Source organism: Anser anser (assembly GCF_964211835.1).
Source record: "Anser anser genome assembly, chromosome: 3".
Lineage (NCBI taxonomy): Eukaryota > Metazoa > Chordata > Aves > Anseriformes > Anatidae > Anser > Anser anser.
Genome location: NC_139722.1, coordinates 61,619,410 through 61,633,550, shown reverse-complemented (window position 1 = coordinate 61,633,550; position 14,141 = coordinate 61,619,410). Strand labels below are relative to the sequence as shown.

The 14,141-nt window shown below is 39.8% G+C and overlaps 2 long non-coding RNA genes across 2 annotated transcripts in view; one reads left to right on the top strand and one right to left on the bottom strand.

Annotated features, from left to right (window-relative positions):
- Positions 1 to 528: 528 nt before the first annotated feature.
- LOC310896728 overlaps positions 529 to 14,141 on the top strand; it is a 72,983-nt gene continuing 59,370 nt past the window's right edge. Inside the window, exons 1-2 of the long non-coding RNA XR_014581782.1 lie at positions 529 to 855; positions 3,094 to 3,208. This is a non-coding gene — a long non-coding RNA (uncharacterized lncRNA). The remainder of the gene's footprint in view (positions 856 to 3,093; positions 3,209 to 14,141) is intronic.
- Positions 2,481 to 11,697, bottom strand: LOC310896727. Its single transcript, XR_014581781.1, has 3 exons — positions 11,622 to 11,697; positions 8,146 to 8,312; positions 2,481 to 7,596 (listed from the first exon to the last, which is right to left on the bottom strand). It is a non-coding gene; the product is annotated as an uncharacterized lncRNA (long non-coding RNA).

Sequence of the window (14,141 nt, the reverse complement as noted above, 5' to 3'; positions counted from 1 at the left end):
GCTGACTCAGGATACTTCAACATGTCGATCTCACGTCCCTTTTCTCTGATCCTCTATCCCCCCTTTTCAGGAAGCAGCTTTTTACTTCTTCTGCTTGTCAGCTGGTTAGCTGGCCGTATTGCTGCTTTCAAAAAGAAAGGCATCACTGGTCGTGCTCTACCATAGACGCACTCACTGACTTTCCAATGCTTTCTCAGCATAAGGGCCACCCCAGGTTACAATCAAGAGAGCCAGTCCGGAATGACACTCCTGTTCCATGAGAATCCACACTGATCTGACATTTGCTTTCATTCTGAACTGGGATGAAACCTCACCACACTGAAACTTTCCATGTCACTGAAATTCTTAGCATTTCTTTGAGGAGAAAGTTTGTTGTTGTTGTTGTTGTTGTTGTTTTCCTGAAATGCTAATATGTTTGCCAAGGTAACAATAATTCCTGTCAGTAATGCTGGAATGTTGCTCTACAGTGTCAGGTAAAGTTTATGAAATATTAACGTTAAATTCAATTTAGTGATTCATTCAGATATATTGACTTCATAATGGAACATGAAAACATACTCAAATGAGGTATTCAAAATACTGTGAGCACATCAAATATAACTGTGAAAATAAAGACAGCCTATTTTAACCTGATTTTCAAAATGTAGTTGAATTTTTTATTTTTTTTTCCAGTGGTACCTTTCTAACAAAAGACAATTTTCTGTCTTCTGTCCCCAGACTGTGGCTGCTTCTAATAATCACATGATGGCCTGATTCAGCTAAATTGGGTATCCAACCCAACTCTTCAGTGCAACAGCTTTAGCTTCCCTTCAGCTACTTGTTCTTGTGCCCATGGCTTTCCAGGACTGTATCTGGGTGAGGGACACTGTTCACTATTCTTCTGCAAGACCCCTAGACCTTTGCAGCTCCCTATTGCAACATGCTGTCATATCCACTAAGGAAGAGCTCCCAAATGGCCTGTTGTTCCAGCTGTTTCACAGGGTTGTACAAGCACTGCTCCACAGCCGAGCAACTCATACTGCTCCCCTGGGCTCACCTACGAGCGGTTTTGCTGCTTCTCCTTTTCATGCTGTTGGTGAAGTTAGTATTTTAAGGAAACCTTTGGGAGCTCGTGTGGCAAGATACATGTTGGGACCATTCAGGCACTCTAATTAGTGCAGAATATGTCTGATTTCAGACCCTTGGTTCAGGAAAAAGAGCATATTAGGCCAGCATTCAGCACTAACCTGCACTGATTTCTAAATAGTTTCTGTTCTGGGCTTAAAATGCTATCTTCTAACACTACAGCATTGAATAGCGTGGGCCCAGAGACTGCTTTGCTTTCCTTGAGATGCTGCAGTTGGCTACAGAGAAATGGCTCAGGCAAGCTTTTTATGGGTAAAAGGAGACTGTGTCTTAGTGGCAAGAAAAGAAAATTCAAATGTCATGTGAGTCACTTTCTGATGGTACCTAGACTGGCTGTCTTTCTGGAAATCCTGCAAGGTTCATCCATCCTCTTGAACTCTGGGGAAGAAATTTCTGAGACATGGTTAAAGAAGAGGATTTTGCAAAGTGACTGTAGGGCATTAGCACTGCATGCTTTGCTGTGTGAATATTAAAGCTCATGAAAGTACCCAGACTTTCACACAAATTAGTCTTAAAAGGAGATTAGGAAATGATTCAAATATGTGGGCTTCTGTTTCCTCAGCAGTGGGGTGCCAGATTTATGAAAGGTTTCATATATGGTCTCTCATGATGGATCTCTTACTGTTTGTGGCTTCTTGCTTGCCAAATTGTTTAAAAGATAGAACAAAGATGCTTGGTCTTTTTTTTTTTTTTTTTTTGCCATGGAGGTAATACTACTTTATGGTGTTAAGAAGTAGGATATTATTGGAAGAATATGAGATCAATACACTGATGTCAACAGTATGCAAAAGAAGGAAAAGCTGAGACTAGTTTAGGGTTATGCCAGAGCTCAGAGAAAAACTTATCCAAGTATGAAAGGGAGCATCCCAAGTTTTGCATTCGTGATAGGATATGAATAAATACAGGCTAAATCCAACTCCAAGAAGACATTGAAGCCTTGTGAATAAAATGAGCATCTTTGCATCTGCCTCATTAGTGAGGTAGTTATGCTCCTTCAGATTGCTCGCTCCTTGTGAGCTTGCTCTTTCCTAGTGCCTAGTCTTGGACAAGAGACCCTTCACCTTACCACTTTTCTTGCCATAGACCATCCTCTGAGGATGTGGAAGTTGACACCCTGCTCCCTTCTGCCTCAAGAGGGGACTTGACTCTGTCCCCTGGATGACTGCTTTAACCACTAGTATTTTGTTAAAGTACGAGCAATGACATCTCCTCATTCAGGCTATGGTGTTGCATGTCCAGTCTTTCCATCTCTAAACTCCCTGTTTGCTGCACTGGGAAAATAAGTGTCTCAGGAAAGGCTGGGAATTCCACTCCCATAGCCAGGACCTTCAAAATTAGAAGGTAACAGTGCTTGGTATCATCATGGCCACGTCCTTGTAGTTCTAACTTAGAAGTGGAAAAATAGCTTCCAGATACAAATGTTATCATAAAACAGGTGTGGGAGTGGTAACTTATTTTTTCACTGCTGACCAGCATATCTCAAGCTGTCAATTTAATTAAGTCAAAAATACCACAAATATTTGGGCACAATGATAAAGGGAAGACACTTTAAACACACCAAAACCCAAGAAACAGTCATGAGCCTCTGTCTCCTGTGCAGTGGTTTCTCTCCCAGAATTAAAAAAGAAAGAAATTCAAAGGAATGAACCCACCCTTTGTCTCTTTACATCTTTCAGATGGTAAGCTTTTTATGGCATGGACTATCTCTTTGATACTTTGGTACAAAGTGAACAGAGCTGAATCCCTAGAGCAGAATGTTAAAAGGTACAGCTTTAACTTTCATATAAATGTTTACTAATTCTCAAGATAAATTCTATGTGGGTGTGGCCATTTACTGGACCCTAAATGCCTTATCAGCTGGCATCAATTGACAAATTGAAGTCTTTTACTACAGGGCTTTATTTTTCCCCTCTTTTCTATTTCCCTCCTCCTTTGAAATGCTTCATTTTGCACGTTTCTCTTTGCTAGGCATTTTTAAAGTGCTTCTGGCAGAAACATTTTACAAGAGAGGATGCCCTGGGCTTCTTCCTGGAAGCTAGGAGACTCTGTGTGTGGGGAGGCTGACGCCAGCCATGCAAAGCGGGTAGGTCTGCAAAGTATTTTTACGTTGAATAAACAATTGAAATCCATTATTTACTGCATGTATTATAAACATCTGTTGTAGAGAAGTCTTCTTATTGTATGTCTGTAGCGAGTAGGGCAAGCCCAGCACAGGAAGAAGGAAGGGCCAACCCGTTTAGCAGAATGAGTTACTTGAATTCATTTTAAAGCCACCAACAAACAGCTGGTGGATTATTTTATGCAGGACATAAATAAGAAATATTCAGGACACCTATATGACACTCTGACTCCAACAATATGAGTGGGAGATTTGACACTAGCATTATAGAGTCCAGGCAGAGTTTTAATCTTTTTTTTTTTTTTTTCCTTAAAATAGACTACTGCTCCATTTGATTGCAAAGCAAGTGGTAAAGCTGCTAGTTGTCTGATTGATTGAGGTACTAGACACACATCTCTTAGGAACATCCCAGGATAGATAGCTATGGAAAAAGTGAAAAAAAATACTGTGTTAACTCAAAAAAAGGAAATCCTGTGATAACATTAAGGACCTTGTCAAAGGACATTTCCACAGTGCTACTGGCTGACTGAACTCAGTTCTTTCAACTAGTCATTAGTGCTTTTCAGTTCAGTTGTTGTCACGGCCTTACAGCTACAATTTGTTAAAAAATAGGTAAGTGAGAATTTCTATTCTCTGCCGCACTGCACCGAAGAGTCTCCATAGGGGAAAAAAAAAAAGAAAAAAAAAAACATTTTTGAAAATACTTTATTTCTACAAGAAAAAGATTAAAAAACAAAAAAAAACCTACCTCAGCTGTTGAAAGTAGTCAGAATGAGAGTTGAGGTTTGGTTCTCTCTCGTTATAAATTCTGTTTTCTCACAGTTGATCAGATACAATAATCTGCTTTACACACTTGTATCATCAAACCTTTTCCCTATTTCAAGTTACCTGCTATAGCAAATCTCTTTTCAGACAAAGTAATAGTGTACACCTCTGTCTTTCTCTTCTTTGACCATATTGATGCTCCCACTCTCTTAAGGCTGGTCTTGAACACAAAACACTTTTCAAGAAGATAAAAAAATCTGAATATGGCCCTGTAGAATTCAATCCCAACTAATGTTTTTTGGTGATGTCATAATATTACAGTTTAAACTACTAAAGAAAAGCTTACCTTTCCCAATGCTAAAGAGAAACAATTCACAGAATGTAGAGTAAATGGTATTTCTTATATGCTAATATCCCACATGTCAGTAGAAAGCTTGTAGAAGGCAGTGGGAGGTTAGCCTTCAAGAACGGTATGTTGCAAACTACTCAATTTTGCCACAGCCACAAAAAAAAAATAATAATAATAATTAAAAAAATGTTTGTGATACCTTCTATATCAGATGGAAGATATATGATGGTGTATGATCATTGGATAAAATTATTCTTCTAAACAATTTTATACTTTAAAAAATGAATTAAAAAAAAAACTAACATTGGACACAGTTTTTCATTTGAATGAGACAAAAATTTGTTCAATTTGAACATTTCTGTTGGGCCAGGGAGGGAATTTTTGGTGTTCCTTGTATCATTTTCCTGCTTTGCTCTCTTGCTTTTTCATGAAAAGGCAAAGGGGTAAGTTAGAGAGTAAAGAGATGAAAAACCTCCGTGTTACTTTCACTTTGATTAGCACATAATAAAATCGAAATGAAATTCTTCATTTGAAGCTCAAAAATTAGAAACTTTTAAACATCAGTGAATACCTTTGAATAAGTTAAGAATCAGTTTCATATACTTTTTTTTTTTTTTCCTAAATTACCCTCTTTCATTCAGACAGGGGTAGATCACTGTGATATCAACCAGGGTGTCACAAAAAGCCTTAACTACAGCAGCAGAAGTGATGTGTATAGAGTTAAAAATCATGGATTTTACTACACATAACAAGATGTACACTGTATTATGCTGTACAACTGTCTAAATCTAGGAATAACACAGGAACCTGTGATATTTATTTGACCAGCTTCTACTTTTGTTTTCCTTTCTTGCTGATTTTTTAAAGCAAAGATCTTTTGTCATATTAAGCAGGGTGGCTTGATTTGCTAAGCACAGGTTATTATTACACAGACTTATTGCACAAGTGAACACACGCCGTTAATTTCTGGAGTACTTCTGTCACTCCAGCTGTGGATCTTGCCAGGAGCTGTTAGCCAAGAACAATCTCTCCAGCAAAAGAGAGTTTCTAGTGACTTTCATAATGGACGAATCATCCTAATTGTACAAGCTAAAAATTGGTCAAGACATGGACTCTGACAACCTAACTTTACAGCCCATTTTGCGGTGGGCTTCTATTCACAGCCTAACAGGCTGCTGCAATGTATTGCTGTTATTCAACCTACAGTTCACTTTTCAAGTGTAAATCACGATTCTCAAGGCACCCCAGTAACTCTGTCTCCTGTCAGCTGATATAGATCATGGACCTTCTGAGACAACAGCATTCAAACCTACAGCATTGCTGCTAGCCAGGCTATGTGCATTTAGTGCTTCCCAGCAGACCAAATGTCAGTGTCACCAAATATGAATGAAAAGGAGAGAAAAATATATAGTTAAAGAATCTTAGTCTGTATCCATATTCTTAAGGGCATTAAAGTATTACCTCTGTGGCCCGCAGTAACATTTATAAGTCTGTTAGCTCAGCTCTGGTTATAGTCAGACAGACATTGGCTGACTGAAAACTGTCCAAGTATCAGCAGAAAAGGCCAACAGGTAGCCATAGCAATGTCAGCTCCTGCTTTCACTTGCAGAGTTCACAGCCGGTGACCTTTGCTCTGTGCCTAATCCCAAAGGTCCAATTTCCCTAAGCATTTATTTTTAAAATATTGACTTAAAGGGAAGGGACAAAAAAAAATGTGGAATGTGTCCTGAACACCCATAGGAAAGGAAATGGTTTAGAGACTGATGCTGCTGCCAGCAGATTTGGAGCACTGGATTTGAAAGGCTCATTAATATAAAGACCAGTCCAGGCCTCTGACTGCAAGCGAAAAGATTACATGCTTTGGCATAGACAGTGACAATGCTGTCCAAAACAGTTGGAGTGTAGTGGTGGCAGAGTATGAAGCAACGTGCAATGAAAGGCTCACTTTCCCAGCACCAAAGGGTAGGACTCCACCTTTGAAGGTGAAGCCACCCCAAAATGGGATCCTTCAGTAACAGGTTGGAAGCTGAGGTGGCAGGCTACGCATCAAAGAGCAGCTTTGTGCCCTTCACTATTCGAGAACCTCCTTAAAGAGCGCTCAGAAGAAACAATTGTTTCTTGTCAGCTTTCCAGCAGAATAAATGTGAAACACAGAAAGTTCAGTGGGTGAAATATTTTTTTCTCATTTATTTCCTCAGAGTAGTTTCTAAAAGTACAGAAAATAGCCAAATACTGTTCATGTTAATGATGGAGAGCTTTAGGTTCCTGTGGCAACTCATATTTAATTGTCTTAATGGAAGGAGAACAAGAAAAGTTTTAACTTTTTACAAAAATACAGTGATTTTTTTCATCATTATAATAGGAATCACTTATAGGCTAATTGCTCATAAATTATGCATACCTCCTTCAAATATTAATACTAGTATATAATATCATGAACTTTATGTGAAAACTGAGGAAGGTGATGTGGCATTCTACAAATGTGAATTTCTCACCTTAAAATAAAAAAAAACAAACAAACCCTAATGATGATAATTTTAGCATAGTTTAATCCCTTGTGTAAACAAGTGACCAGGGCTTTGAAGAGAACCTAGAGCACTTGGCTGGGTCTAGCCTAGCAGTCCTGGAAAGGCAATGTACATGTAAAGTCAACTGTCAAGAAGCACCTGGTTAACGCCAGGCTTGTTAGGAAATATAAGGATGACAGATGACCTCAGGTCTGCAGTGAAGAAAGGAACGGTGGACTTAGCTGAGTGTTTTGATATAGATCCCTCAGAAAAAGCAGAAGGCGTCGCCTCAAGTATGAAGATTCTGCAGGTGGAGAAGAAACGAGTTTGTCTAGGTTCAGATAAAACTAATTAGTGGCATGGGCTACTATGACAACCATAAATCTAAGCTTTAGTCTGGCTTAGAAATACTAGTGATTAACAGAGGAGAAACTGAGGTAGCTAGGGGGAAAAAGAACAGACTGCTGTAACATGTAGCTCTGTTTCTCATGTTGTAAATGTTTTGATTATATTTGTGAAAAGCTTGATTGTACTGTCATTGAGTTTGAGGAAACTTTGACACAGACTTTCTCTGGCAGATGCACTGTAGTTTTAAACAAGACAAAGCCATGTTCACTTGAAGCTGAAAACCTGGATGACAGGTTCATATTTACTACTGAAAACCAGTTTAACCAAAACAAAAATCAGTCCGAGTGTGAGGTCCAATGAGGAAGACATAAGAAGTCCACATCCTGAAAAAGACAGAGAGCAATGGAATAGGTGTCCTGCCTGATTTTGCACAAAGCTTTCAGCTCAGAGCTGATGGAAAATGTCATTCTTCTGTTTTTCATTATTGCCTAAGTAGAGACATTTTTCACAACCCTTTCCTGCAGATGATTCACATCCTAGCTGCTTAGTTTTGATCCTTAATATCAGATTCATAATAACATTATTAATAACATTAATTGATGGTTCTACAGAAGTAAATTTTAATCCAGTACAAGTAACCCGGGGAGGCGTATGGCAAGTAGCCTGCAGCGAACTAATCTACCACTGACACAACCCCTCCCACCCTCTAAATGCTTTAACTTTGCCAATGCTTTTGTTTTTTATCCAGTACTTGCGTACATCATTTGCATTGCATGTATTTAGGGCAGGATTACCTTCTGTTGGAATATCTTCTCTGAAATTAAATCCCACTGCTTTCATTCTGCAACTGAAAATCCCTTCCAGAAATTCTTTCCAGCCTCTCAGTGCTCTTTATAGGTACCCTGTGGCTGCTACCCCTTCATAACACAAACCTCATGCGTTTGCACTCAGCTGTCCAAACACGTGGATGACCTGGACTGTTACAATCATTCAATGCTTTTGTCTGTCCTGCTTTAGCTTCTTGGAAACAACTCTTCATTTTCTCCGTGTTTGTATCAGTGTAACCTCAAATCAGCAGCTCTTCATCACAGTACAGTACCTTTAGGAAACACACTAACAATTGTTAAAATTAAGGGTACAAAGAAAGTGAGCAAGCATATGTTGACAGGTGTACATAATCCAACAGTTTGATGTTACCATGCTGGAACATAGCTTCCCGAATAAGGGAGGAAAGAGCAGATATTTTTTCTTCAAGTTGTTCCAGTCCTAGAATTTCCCAAGGGACAAATTTGCTTTAGAGCAGATGTATTTCTTTTGGATTTTGAGCCCACCTGCAAATGATTCGGAATGTGTTCCAAAATCTGAAATCTATAAAGATTTCTTCATCCTTTGACTGCAAAATATAAAGAATGTTTCAAATACAGCCTATTGAAAAATGTGTCACTGTAGACTTGCACATAGACTGATCATTCATTTCACTTAATATTTTTTACAAAGGCAGCCAGGGATGAAATGAGAAATACCATAGCAAGATTAACAGGACAGTTGAAACTGAACTTGCTCAGAAATTAAATTTTATACTGGAGACACAAGAAAGAAAGAAAGAAAAAAAAAAGCAAATACTTAATGACCTTTTCTAGACAAAATGCCAACATAGGCATCTAATTCAGATTTCAAAAATAATGGAGGTCATGCTTTTCACCTTGCTTTGCAGCACGTCTTTGTTGTCATCTACTGCCTGGAGCTTCATGAACTGGAAGGACATGCTATCATAATATAATTTTGCTTTGTACTGCTTAATTGCAGTCACATTTCTCCCCACATGTGGTTGCTTTTCAGCGGTTGGTAAAAGCAATTCCAGCACACAGAGGTTAAAACTACACAACGTTTTCTGCCAAAAAGCACCACTTAAAGCCAAGCTATTCATAATATCTGTGTTATTAGAAGCGTAAGGTCACTTTTTCCAGTCAGATGGTGCCTGATCTAATGTCCATGCAAGCTGATGGAAAGGTTCCCATTTATTTAGCGGATACTGGATTAGCTCAAAATTCACAACAAAAGGAAGCAAAGAAAGGAGGCTGCAGGCCAGATCTTTAGTGAGTGGAGTTTGCTCTCATTGCTTTATAGGAGTAGAATTATCATGGGTTTTCTGGTGTTGGTGTTTTTTTCTTAGCTATCAAGGATCCAACATATGATGAATTGAGGGAGCTGGGTCTGTAATCCAGTGGTGCCCTGTCTGCCAGGTAGATATAACCACTGGGTAGGGACACAGATTCTCCCTCAAGCCCTGAGGTACTGCAGTGATGCCTTTACCATGGCCTAGCTGCAAGAGGAAGGTGGGAAGATATAATCTTCTGAACTAGATGATATCTTGTGACTAGGGCACCTCCTTGGGTTGTAGAAGAGGAAGTTTCAACCAGAGCCCAAAGCCTTGCATTTCCTTGGCAAGAAAATGTGGAGAAAACACATACCATGGCTAATTTTGGAAGGCAGGGAGAGCTTGGACACAATTCTCAAGCCACGTCCCAGATAAAGGATCAAAACATGTGTAAGAGCCTGAAGCCCTCCCCCCCCCTCCCCTCCCCGTTCCAAGGGATATATCAGGCTAGGGAGGATACTAATGAAAACAGGCACCTGCACAATACAGGAAACTTCCCAATGCCTAGCTACATGCTAGGCTTGTAAGCATGGGGTTTGGTAAAAATGCTCTCATCCTAGATGTGACCTTCTTCTAAATCCAATGTTCTCATAAGAGTTGTCCAAACTAAGTAGCCTGCCCTGGTGTTTTGTGTTCCTGGTCAAACCTTTGAATGATTCTAAAAGGCAAACTATAGACAGGTCTTATACAATGTGGATTTAGTGTGCTCATGCACATTTCCAGCCCCGCCCCCCCAAGCAGCAAGTTTAGCCTTGGTGATCCACCAGACTGTTCATTAGACAGTTTCCCTCTTAAGAGCTCACAGGTGCATTTACATGGGTATCTTGTGCTAACAGGAGGTGATATTTAATGATAGAAGTGGTCTCAGCCAAGCCTTGTATTAATCCTTTATACAGATTCTCCATTCATAAATGTTATTTCCATCTGCATAGGGAAATTCTCTGTGTCTATTTCCAAAAGCTGTGATTTCACCATCACTCAGTCATTCTCAACATCTATATTTTTTGCATACATTGCTCAGAGGTTGCTGCAGCCAGGAAAATGACTGGATAAAAAAAGCACTTTTTTTTTTTCCTCTTATCAAGATAGCCCAAATGGTATTTAGTGTTGATTGTGATGCTACGAAAGGGAATAATGAAAAATATGCAAAAGGGCTATAATACCATAGCCAAGTAGCTACAGACATAGGTGTCCCTCATTTCATCCAATGCAAAACTTTCAGAAAGTACTCCTAACTAGATTTTATCTTGTGCAACCTGCTGTGAAGATTGCCTAAGTTGTGCTTGAAGATACAATCTGAGCACAGTGATGCCACATTCCGAGGAACAGTGACAAAGTTTTAAGATGACAAATTTGCATACTAGTATCTGAAGGCAGAATCTGGCTTACACTATCTTGATCACAGGTGACAAAGCATCATTATAGCCTCAGTTGCCCATTGTGAATTTATGTGCCTGTTAAGAAGGAGCCTCATCCTTTCATCTGTCACCAAAAGTGATTTGATATGGAACTAAGGCTGGAATTCCATAGTGCCATAGTCACAGTTATTCACATGGACTTAAATGTCTATTATCATAGTAAGCATCACCTAAACACCAAGCGTCCAGTCTTAATGGATTGATTTATTAACCTGTACCTGCCTGCTGCTACTGGCTTAGCCCTGTACTCTGTCCCACTCAAAGTGAATTTGAAGTAATTACCAGGTATCCATAACTACTATTTTAAAAACTCTCCTCAAAAGTTCAGAACATTTCTTGAAACGTACATTTTTTAATTGGTTAAGAAAAAATCCTTCTATTTTAAAAGTAAGTGTTTAGAGTCAGATCCTCCATTACTGTGATCTCCTCTCAGACTTTTGAGATGACAAATTTGTAATGTATAAATTACTTTAGAATCATGTGAAGAGCCTTTTACACCAGTGGACCAACACAAAGTTGATTCAGTGGAAATGAAAACCACACTCTAAACATTTCCAAAAAGAAATGCATTCTTTTAAAAATACCAATGAGCATTTAACACAATGAGAAGTACTCTTCTAATTGAAACGGGGGCTTTGGTCCCCACACCAAAAGTCCCCCCATGACTTCAACCACAGTAACAGGTCTGCAATTCTTGTACAGCTGGATGACTTGAAACCAGCACATATAAAAAAGAAAATCAATCCACAGGTGCTGCCCAGATATTCCAAACTCTTCTGGCTGACATACGTGCAGTTCCTGTCCAAGTTTCAGAGAATAAATCAGCGCTTACTACCCCAAAGCCAAATCAGGACACAACACAGGACACGTTCTTCTTTTGAGTTTCCTCAGCTCCCTGTACAGTCCCAGTCTGTCTGTCTCGGCTCTTCCTCTTCCTGATTCACACAGCTCTTCTGAGTTCCAAACAAAGGATGCTCAATGCAAATAAAAAGATAGGGTATTCTAAATATTTGGTATGGGTGGGATTTTCCCCACTTGCTGACGTAGGAAAAAAAACAGATAAGGCACATTGCCTAAACTAAATGTCCCTAGCAGCCAGCTTGGAAATGCATGCCAGCCAGCAGAAATACTCTGATTAAAGCATCAAAAGACAATAAAAGTAGTCAAAATGGGGATGAGCAAAAAGCAGCCCCTGCCAATAGCCACTGGTTTTGACCTTGAATCATGTATCCTGGACCTACTTTCCCTGTTGTATCAGCTCCAAGAAATGACTTTCAGTGCTTTAAGGATCGTCCAAGTGGCATGTAATTCCTAAGAGGACACAGGAGGGAGGGAACTGAAGGATGGGGAGAGGAACAGAAAGAAGAAATATGTGGAAAGCCCAAATACTTATCTCACAGTATAATCACAGATAGCATGGATCCCTGGACCTTTTGAATCACCCACAATTGCTAGATATTAAATGCCTCTGGAAGTCCTGGAGTACAGTGTTGTTTTTGTTTTGCCTAATTAAAGGAAGTTTGCATTCTAACACCTTCATCTGTGTTGGTGTCACAAACCACTGAAACTCTAGGAGCAAATTATGCAAAATGAAGGTGTGACACAGCTTCCTGATTGGGTCGTTTTGTGCTTATAACCTCTAGCAAGTCTCTTGACATTACACATTCAGTCATATGTGTTCACATGAGGAACCACCTCAGGCTGGAATGTCATCCTTAATGATAACTTGCTTAATCAGCCAATTGAAGTCATCCCATGTGTTTGACCCTAAACTTCCTCAAGCATTCCCGCCATCGATCAGAAGGAAGTAGTCACAGATACAGGAAATGACAATACTACCAACCAAAAATCACCTTACAATTTGGCAGTCCCGGGGGTTATTTATGCCACACAACACCGAGAAATAATAGTAAAGGCACATTAATGGAAGAAATTCAGACCATTAAGTCTGAATTATTTTTGATTCTCTATTTAAAATAGACCCATTGCGTCTTCATGTTAGTGTGTCTTCATCCAAATAGGTAGCTTCCTGAAGTTGGTTATGCTGCCATTTTTTCTCCAGGGGGCTGAGTTAGAACAAATTGAAGCAGCTAGTGAAGTCATCACAGTGTACAGCCCACTGAGTGGTTAACAACTGAAGAGCCTCTATTTGTCTGGGTCCTAAAGCACTCTAGGAACTGCATTGAAAGCAAGCTCTTAACAAGATGATGCTGAATTTGCCCACTGGATTGCCTAATTTGTCTAGGTTAGAACTGCACAATCCAATACTATGGAAGCTGATACATACAGTCTCATTTCCTGTCCCTTGCTTTCTCCCTTTGTAGTCTGCAAGTAATACAATTTAATGGTCAAGCTAGATAGCCTTGTGGATCTTGCTGTACTCACAGTAATTGTATTAGAGCCTTATTGTAGATTTTTTTTTTCAGATTTCCATGGTGGGAAGCTGAGGATATCCAGCTGGAGAAACTCAGCTTCAAGTAGGACAGGTCAAGAATAAAAAAAATACCTGAAAATACAGTGTCTAAATACATATTCAAACTGAGAAAGTAGGAGTGTTTGTCATGTATTCTCTCTAGTTAGTCCTATGCCCTCTTAGAAGGCCCATTTAGCATTAAGGCTTCCATTGGACACTGCAAAATTCGTATCCGAGCCAGTGGGAAGTCTGAGGTTGGATTTGATGAGACCACAGCCATACAAACACCCCAATTAACAGACACAATTAAAAGATGAAGAATAAACTGGGAGTTAAAAGAGCTGCTGCTTGCTTGGCTTTGTCCTAATTACTTCTCTGGCAACAGTCAGTCACAACCTCCACTTGTACGTCTGTGCCTCTCCAGCCCATGGTGACCCAAAAGCTGCTTTTCTTTAGGACTGGGTTATTCCATGGAAAATCATCCTGTGGCTTCACCCTCCTATGCTGCTGCCAAGGGCTGAGCGGTCAAGGGAGCAGTCAGAAGGCAGGAAGTGGGGAAGCCAAAATGCCCCAGGAGCAGTTCAACTGCCTGCTCACAGGCATCCGGGGTGACTTTTGGCCATGTCATTTGACCTCCTGCTGCTGCTCCAAAGGGGTCTGTTGTTGGACATGTCGGTGTTTATGTCCATGATACCCTCCTCTGGGCACCTGGATTGCTCTGCTTGTGTCATGGTAGTTCCATGTGGGTAAAATCATCCTTCTCACTGACCTTTGTCCTGTATCTGGACTATTTCATAACTAAACCTAGTCCAACCCAAGGATCAAAACCCTGATCCTTGTACCCTGTCATCTTCATTGCCTTCAAAGGTTATCCTCATCCCACAAAACCCTCATGACCAGCATGAGATTTACAGTATCTTCTTTATGTTTAAATTTTAC